Source organism: Melopsittacus undulatus, chromosome 6 (assembly GCF_012275295.1).
Source record: "Melopsittacus undulatus isolate bMelUnd1 chromosome 6, bMelUnd1.mat.Z, whole genome shotgun sequence".
In the NCBI taxonomy this organism is placed as follows: domain Eukaryota; kingdom Metazoa; phylum Chordata; class Aves; order Psittaciformes; family Psittaculidae; genus Melopsittacus; species Melopsittacus undulatus.
In genome coordinates, this window is record NC_047532.1 from 44,789,201 (window position 1) to 44,797,641 (window position 8,441).

Consider the following 8,441-nt stretch of genomic DNA (forward strand, 5'->3'; position numbering starts at 1 on the left):
CTTGTAGAACATGTTGATGTCCTCATGGGCTCCTGGACAGCCAGGTGATTGAAGACAGCTACCCTTTGGTTGCTTGAGGCCTCAGACTCACAAGCCCTCACATAAGTAGTTCAGTATGAGGGCTAATTTTTGGCGAAGCAGCTTGTAATTTTACTGGCTTTTGCAGTGGAAGGTAGGATTTTTCTGCTGTATAGTTTCTGTGAGTACTGAGTTAACTTTGAATATGTCATAATTGCAGTTTGAGCTTGAATTGTTTTGTTTTTTTTTTCCACTAAAATTTCAAGTGCCCTATTTAAGTTAATATTTGGAGGTAGTTTTCTGTCTCTTTCTTTCCCTGTCATCTAAATAACACTACAAGAAAATAATCTGCTGCCTTTTATAATGGGTAGAAAAGGAAACTTTCATATTTGATAAAGGAATCAAACCAAATCATTGCAGAGCACAAAGCTGTGGCAGCCTGCAAGACAATTTCAAACATAGGGGAGATATCTAGTGAAAAACACCTAGGTATTTGGGTTTTTTTTTGCGGGGGGGGAGAGAGAAAAACACCTGTAGAGGTGTATAGGTCTGTGTCCTGGTTTAAACCAAGTCCGCACAGCTCATTCACTCACTCCCCCCCTTGCTCCCCCAACTCCCGGAGAGTTAGGAAGGAGAATCCAAAGAATGTAGCCCCCACGGGTTGAGATAAACACAGTTTAATAGCTAAGGCACAACACAAATCACTACTGCCATTACTACTACAAATAATAATGATAAAGCAAATAACAAGTGAAGAGAATACAACACCTCACCAGCCACCGGCCCATAACTCACTCCACCCTGCCCAACTGAGCACCGACTGATACCTCCTCCATCCCCCAAGAGCTCCAGCCCTTCCGGGTCTCTCTCGGTTACCTCCTGGGTATGACATGCTATGGTATGGAATACCTCTTTGGCTAGCCTGGGTCAGGTGTCCTGTCTCTGCTTCCTCCCGGCCTCCCCTCCTCCCTGGCAGAGCATGAGCTCAGAAAAGGGCTTGGACAAACCAAACATTTGAGCAGTAACTCAAAACATACTTGTTATCAGCAACCATTCCCAGCCCGAAAGTCAAAATACAGCACTGCACCAGCTACCAAGAAGGAGAAAAATGACTGCTACTGCTCAAACCAGGACAGTCTGGTAGCTAATTAGATTTTCTTCATATGTAGAAGAGAATTTGTTTTTGAGATGGTTTCCCTTTTGTCCCTTTTCTAGCAAAAAAGGGGGTTAGTGCATGTAAGGGGGGTAATGACTGTATGGGAGTTGACTAATTTTTGATTTTTCGTATCATCTAAACCAATAGAGACAGGGACTCCTTCCCTGTAATTAATTACATGAGGTTTGATTTTTCCATCTTGACAGAGCCTTTTTCTAGATCCAGGTCCTGGTGGCTTTCAGGAGAAAACTTACCTGCAAGGGAAATTTATTTTCTTTCTTTACTGGCATTCTCGAGTTCCCATTTAGAAGAACCAGTAGCTCTACTGGCAAAAGGGATATTGCAGATTTATACTTAGTGGTTCTTTCTGTTGTAGGATTCCTCATTTTTTAGAGAAGAAGGGCAAACCTTATGAGATGTGCCAACTTCCACATGGGTTGGGAACTTGTTAATGACATATCTAACCCTTCTCCTCTGACAGCCCTTTAAAGAAAAGCCAGAAAGGGAGATCTTGGGAGACTTCTGCTTGTGCAAGAGATTTCATCTTTACTGAGGAGAAAGTAACTTTTATCTGCAAGTGGGAAGGCCTGGCAAGAGGGATTTGCATTATTGGTATATTTGATACCAGCAATTGGACAAGACTGTTAGTTGAGCCTAGAGATGGAATAAATTTTATTACTATTATTAAATAATTTATAATACAGCATTCCAAGATGAAATATCACAATTCCTTTAAAATATGCTGTATCTGTTTTTATTTCATAAGACAATCCAAACTTAATGTCTTACCACGGTTTGTTGCACTTCCCTATAAGAACTAAAGGAGAACTAGCTCTGTCCCAACTTGGACATCACTGTGGGTACATTATATTGGATGAAGAAGACAAAGCCAGAGGTACAAAATTCCACCCTTGTTAAGGAAGAGGATCTTTGGGAGACTTCTAACGTGTTTTGAGCGTGGTCTTTTTTCAGGGCTGCTTCTTCAAGTATCATGTGTTTCTAGAGGGTATATGATATATAAAATATTCTTCTACATTCTGCTAGCTGAGAGGATGTCCTGGTTTTAGCTGGTTATTTTTCTTCCTAGTAGCTGGTACAGTTTTGTGTTTTGACTTTAGTCTGAGTATAATGCTCATAACACACCAATGCTTTTAGGTGCTGTTGAGAAGTGTTTACTCTGTCCAAGGACTTTTCAGTCTTTCATGCTCTGCCAGTGAGGAGGGACACAAAAAGCCAGGAGGAATCAGACAGGACACCTGACCAAAACTAGCCAAAGGGGTATTCCATCCCACAGCATGTCATGACCAGTATATAAACTGGGGGCAGTTACCCAGAAGGGTCTGATCGCTGCTCATGTCGGGCTGGGTATCAATCAGTGGCTGGTGAGCATCACTTGTATGTATTGTGCATCACTTGTGTTGTTTTTCTCCCTTTCACCTTTTTAGTTTTATATTCTCTCCCCTTATTTTCCTTATCATTAGCAGTAGTATTAGTATAGTAGTATATTGTACTTTAGTCACTAAACTGCTCTTATCTCAACCTGTGGTTTTTACATTCTTTCGACTCTCCTCCCCAGCCTGCCTAAGGAGGGGAGGAGAGGAAGCAGCTGTGTGGTGCTGAGTTACCAGCTGGGTTTAAACCATGACAGGGGAAAAACAGTTGCTTTCCCTTCCTTAGCACTGTTGCTAGAGTACTTTGGCATGGGTGATGGGTGTCAGCTGTTGTAGCTTTTTACTGACCACGTACCTAAACGCGGCCACTAAGCTTTCCAAATCTGTATTAGTGTTAAAGTAAGTTTTCTATGCATAGATTTGCAAATAGCCACCTATGCTTTTCTGAATCTATTCAATTTTCCTCCTCTGCTGCTCAGAAAATCTGTATGCAGTGCAGAAAGGCACTGGATGTTTAAAAGCTGTGTTTAAGTTCATTTCAGTTCATATTTCAACACACAAAGTCAGTAAACATTTATGTATCTGAGTAGCTTTAATAACAAGTGCTTGAAGGATCCGAGCTGTGATACGTTATTTATGAAACTGTAAGGTTTATGAATTATTACTTATATATAGGTTGAGTTCTCCAGAAACTAATCATCTAGATGCCTCTCTTAGCAAATGGTGTTTTAATTCTTGCCAAATGCTGAAAGTTGATTTTGTTCAGGTTCTGTATATAAATATTAATCTTGTGCTCGTGACACAACAGGTAGCTTCATGGTTTTTAAGCCTTGTTTTTCAGGCTAGTACAGCTAGAGCTTTACGGCCATGTTGGTGGCTATATAGATGTGGGGGCACCATGCTGAAGTAATAGTTACTTCTGCTGTTTATAGGAAGCAGGAATTGGGCATCATGAGGAATATAAAAATCAAACAAAAACTGAAAATGCAGAAAACCTCATGGAACCAGAATTATTTTTTTCCCCTCACAAAGTTGGAAATGACTTATTTTGCCATCAGAGTTCACATTTATTAGGAACTGAAATTCTGTTCTACTTGCCTGATTACTTCATTTTATAGCACCTTATTCCTTTGCAGCTTTTATCAGTCAGCCTTTTGGTGGTGTATGGTAGGCTGTTTACAGGGGAAAATTAATAGGCTCTAATGGGCTTAAGTGAAGTAGCTGCACTACATTTTTTATCCTTTCTGCAGAATGTCTGGTTTTGAAATAAGGAGGAAGGCAAAATTATTGAGTGTTTACAAACTATGCTTTTATAGTTTCTGCTGCCAAGAGTTTTATCCTTCTGCTATCTTCAGATTTTCTACTCTGGGGTTAAAATACCTTATGATAGAAGACTACTTTTCTTTTGGAATCTTTATTTTATTGGATAAAGCAGCTGGTATGTAATATATAAGTTAACTTTTCCATTAAAACGGACAATTTCTGCAGAAATCTGAAAGTACTTTCTCTTAACTGTATCTTACTTTCTTGAAACCGTATCTTTCATAAACTGGACAGAAGGTGAAATAGATAGTTGTGTTTTCAGAAGGTTTGTGGTGTACCTGTTAAATGCTTATGTAAGACTGTTGAACATTTAAGTGTTGTTTATGTTGCCATATGCACAGCTGGCCAAGTTTTACGTTGCTTATTCCTGTACATGCACCAGCTGAATACCAAGCTGTTAAAGGCGTGTGGACGTTCATCTTGGGACATTAAGATGCAGAATTTCATAAGCAATTCTAACTATGTAATTTATTTATGTGTTAAGATATATATAGTAGAAATAAAGCTTTGGTAGACTGTCTTGTTGTTTGAGTTTTTTTTTTCTGTAGAATTTTTTCCTGCTTTATGCCCATCCTCCACATTCCTTGGCTATGCCAGTCTGACAATTATATATTTCATGTCTCTTTCTTTTCGTCCTTTTTGCGATTCTGCTGTCTTTCTGTGTGCTCAACATTTGTACCAGAATACAATGCTGCACTCTTTTACCTATGGCTAAGTTAGCTTGGTATACGTCACATCACTTTGTCATTAAATTTATAATCATAATTATTAGAGCATAGTGTGGGTGACATTAATTATAAACTGAGTTTCACTTGGTAAGAATGGTTGTGGATTTTTTTAATCAGACAAAGCAAGATTTTGGTGTAATTTGACACCAGGTATGAAGTGTGTTTGTGTGGCAGGTAGCATATCCATGTTCATGACAATCATAAGAAAATCCGTCTGACTTTCGGTGGCTGTTATTTAGTTTCCTAATACAGTTAAAAGGTAAGATTGTTGGTAAGTGATGGAGCAAGGTTTATAATGGTTAGTAAATTAGTCACAAAATTCTGTGACAATTCCCTAAAGCTGAACTAAGGGACACAAAATCTAGATGTGAATATGTTCTCTCAGTAATTTCTAAAGTCAAGTTTGATAAATACCACCTTTTACCAGTGTTGTCCTGAGTTATGCTGCCTATTTGAGGAAAAAGCAATGAGATAATGCTGATGTGTTTTACCAGAGCTATTGCAAAATTTCTGGTTTTATGTTATAATTACCCTTGAGTGTATGTTTTTTTATGTTTCAATTTGTGCTGAATTTGTGCTGAAACTTGCATGTCTGGACTGTGAAACCCTTTTAAGTATCAGGAAAACAAGCTTGTGATAGTTGTAGCAAAGGAATTTGAAAGAGTAAATCCTTTATTTGCATTGACAATGAACTGTAGTGAGGAATAGTTCTTCAAAATGAAGGTCGTGATTCTTGGGTTTCCCCCACATGAAGATTATCACTGGACCAAAGCCTGGATTGGCTGTTAGGTAGGCTCTGGTGCCTTTGTGTGTGATGTAGGTTCAGATTTGCAACAGAATCTGCTCCACTCCTACCCAAAGATTATGTCAACATTGTTAGCCAGCAAGGGAAATTTGGGCAGAGCAGAGACCAGAAAATGGGGGAAAAGCAAGAAGATAGCTACAAGTAAGGGGAGAGCTTTAATGACATTATTCAGCCATGAGTTTATAAGAAGCTTTCTCTAGAAATTGTTTTTCTGGCAGAGCAGAGAGTTTTCGCCCACTGATGTTAAGACTGAAAGTTGAAACTGTAATGGATGATTCGATGATGAAAGCTGTAATGGGTAGTGTTGGGTTTGCATTTTGCTCTTGGTTTGCATGTTACTGACTTTAGGAGAGAAGATTCAAGACTGTAGGCAGAAAACAAATTTAAAAAAAACATAGCAAAGAGAAGAAGGATCTTGCTCAAGTAGGAATATAGTTGAGAGGGCATATGGTCAGACCTGTAGATGACAGGAAGGAAAACTTCCTAGGGACTACGCAGAGATTGTTTCAACTGAGCCATCAAGTTATCTGAAACCGAGCGTGGGAAACACTAAAATACAGCGTGGACAAGAAATAATTTGTGTATAACCCTTTCTACTGTTCTGTTTTGATGGGATTATTTAATAAAAGTGCTACTGAGAGTCTGGTGTATGTGGAACAGAGGGTATGTGTCTGCAGTGTTGTAAATTTTTTGGTTGTGGGTTTGCTTTGCTTTTCTTTTTTCTTGAAACACACAAGTTTGTCTGGATTTCACTTAGGAAGAGGCCTGCTCTCTGATGGACTGGTACGTAGTGAAGGTTATTACTGCACAAAGCACATCCTGCTCTCCCCATTTCGATAGTGACAATCTGCCAGCGAGCAGAAAAGACCAGGATGAGATCAACACATCAATGGGGATTTTTTTAGGAGAAGCAAGAAGGGTAGACTATGTCTTCTGGATTACCTTGTTTGGGAGAGAGGGGAAGAGATCTCTTCTTACAGTAGGGACACTGGGAAGGTGGGGCCTTACCAGACCATTCTTTGCAAGCAGAATCAAGTATTTAAGACCCAGTGGTGAGGTCACCAATGGCAAGAGATGTAGCACAAAGTCAGAAAAATTGCTCTGCTAGTCTCTCACATCTTTGCCAAACACACCATTTCCAAGGATATTGATATTGGGATCCTTCTTTTATTTAGGTGTTTTTCTAATTTGTATAAATCCTTGATTATTTACTAAGTGTGCAGCTTGTGTCATGGTCCCCTGTATTACAGCTGAAAGCTCTAGCTATTGGTTTGTAGGAGCAACAGAGAGTTCTTTCTTGGTATGAGTATTTCTGAAGCCTCATTTGAAACATCAGATAATGCATTTCCTTGATGACTGACATCCATTTCGTAAGCCTCACTCTTGGACATCTCACTGTATTCTTTGCACAGGCTGATTAGTCTCTGCCATACATAAAACAGGATCTGAATTTGTCCCTTCACAATGGAAAAGGTATGGTAGTGTAGCATGGCATAATATAATACCTCAAAACAGAATATATAGTGCAATTTTTGAGTGGGGTTTTTTAACCTTTGAATTTGTGCTTAAAGTACAACTGATGAGGGACTGTGAAAGTTAAGAAATAGGTATTTATTTTGGTTTTTAACTCAAAGGATGTAAGAAAATACCTATCCTTTTGAGAAGAGAGCTTCTCAGCTTTATTGCTGACAGTTTTGGCTCCTGTATCACTTTTATGTATAACTTCACTGTCCCCAAGAAATTGGGCCCAGTGAGGAACATGCAAGATAACCTGATACCAATATAGGAAGTCTATCAAATGACTGTAACACTGAAACTGTTCATAACAAGTGGTCTGGCAAACTGCGGATGCATACTGGAATGACACTCAACTGGTTAGGGACATTACTCTGACCTGCAAAACTCCTCTACTTTCAATGTCTTTTACCAGTGACGTGTTTGTGAAATAAGAATGTCACTAAATTTTTGGGGTGCTTTAGGGTATCTAGGCTTGCCTTATAATGCTACCTGAAATGTTCCTTCAGGTCCTAACTGTGACATCCCTTCAGGGAATCTCACAATTTCCATCTGTGGTAGGTACATGCATTTTAAGCTGAGGTACACACCAATGCCCAAAAAGCATTGACAGGTGCAGTAGGGTGCGAGTAACCTTTATTCTTACTTTTGTACCTCAAAACCAGTATTTGCTTCTCTCACAGTATGAAAGGCAAAAATGTTGAAATGCCAAGGTGTGATATTAGCACAGATTATAGGAATATATATAAACTCACTCTATACAATGAGTTTGCAGCTTCTTTTATTCCTTCTTTTTAGGAAAATGGGGTGAAGGAAGAAGGTAACATAACTTTTATGTTAATGCACATCCAACAGTTAGGGTCCTCTGATTTTCCAAATCTATTTATCTGTAAACAGATTTTGTTTTGTACACAACTCTTATTTTGGGTTTGCTGTTGATGTATCTTTCTTTGATATTAAATAGAAATTGTGAAATGTGCAGAATGCCTACTGTTGCCTTCACAGGAAAAAAAAAAAAGCAAAACAACTTCAGTGTCTTGATCATTTGAATTTACAGAACAATTTGAAGGATTTTCCTGTTAATTATGCAACTCATCTGTTAGGAGATGTGCTCTTGTTCAGTCTGTGTTGTTAAATTTATGCAGCCCGTGCCTTAAATTTCTGTATGTGCCAACATACTGGTACGGAACATGCATTGACAAGTGTGAACAAGCTAAAGACATTTTAAATTAAATTTACAGTGTCATTTGCATTAAGTCCAAGTGTGAATATAATACTGATTTTTCTGTCAGTACTCATTATGCTTCTTAATCCACTTTTTTTTCATTGTACATATGGATTGTATATATTTATAGTAAATTTACTTTTATATGCACAATTCCCTTCTGTTATACATAACCATAGAAAAAAAGTAAAGTCTGAGATTCTTCTGCATAAAAAGGAGTCTGGGTAATGTGTATGTTTCCAGTACTACTTGTAATGCTTTGGAATACCATGCCGACACT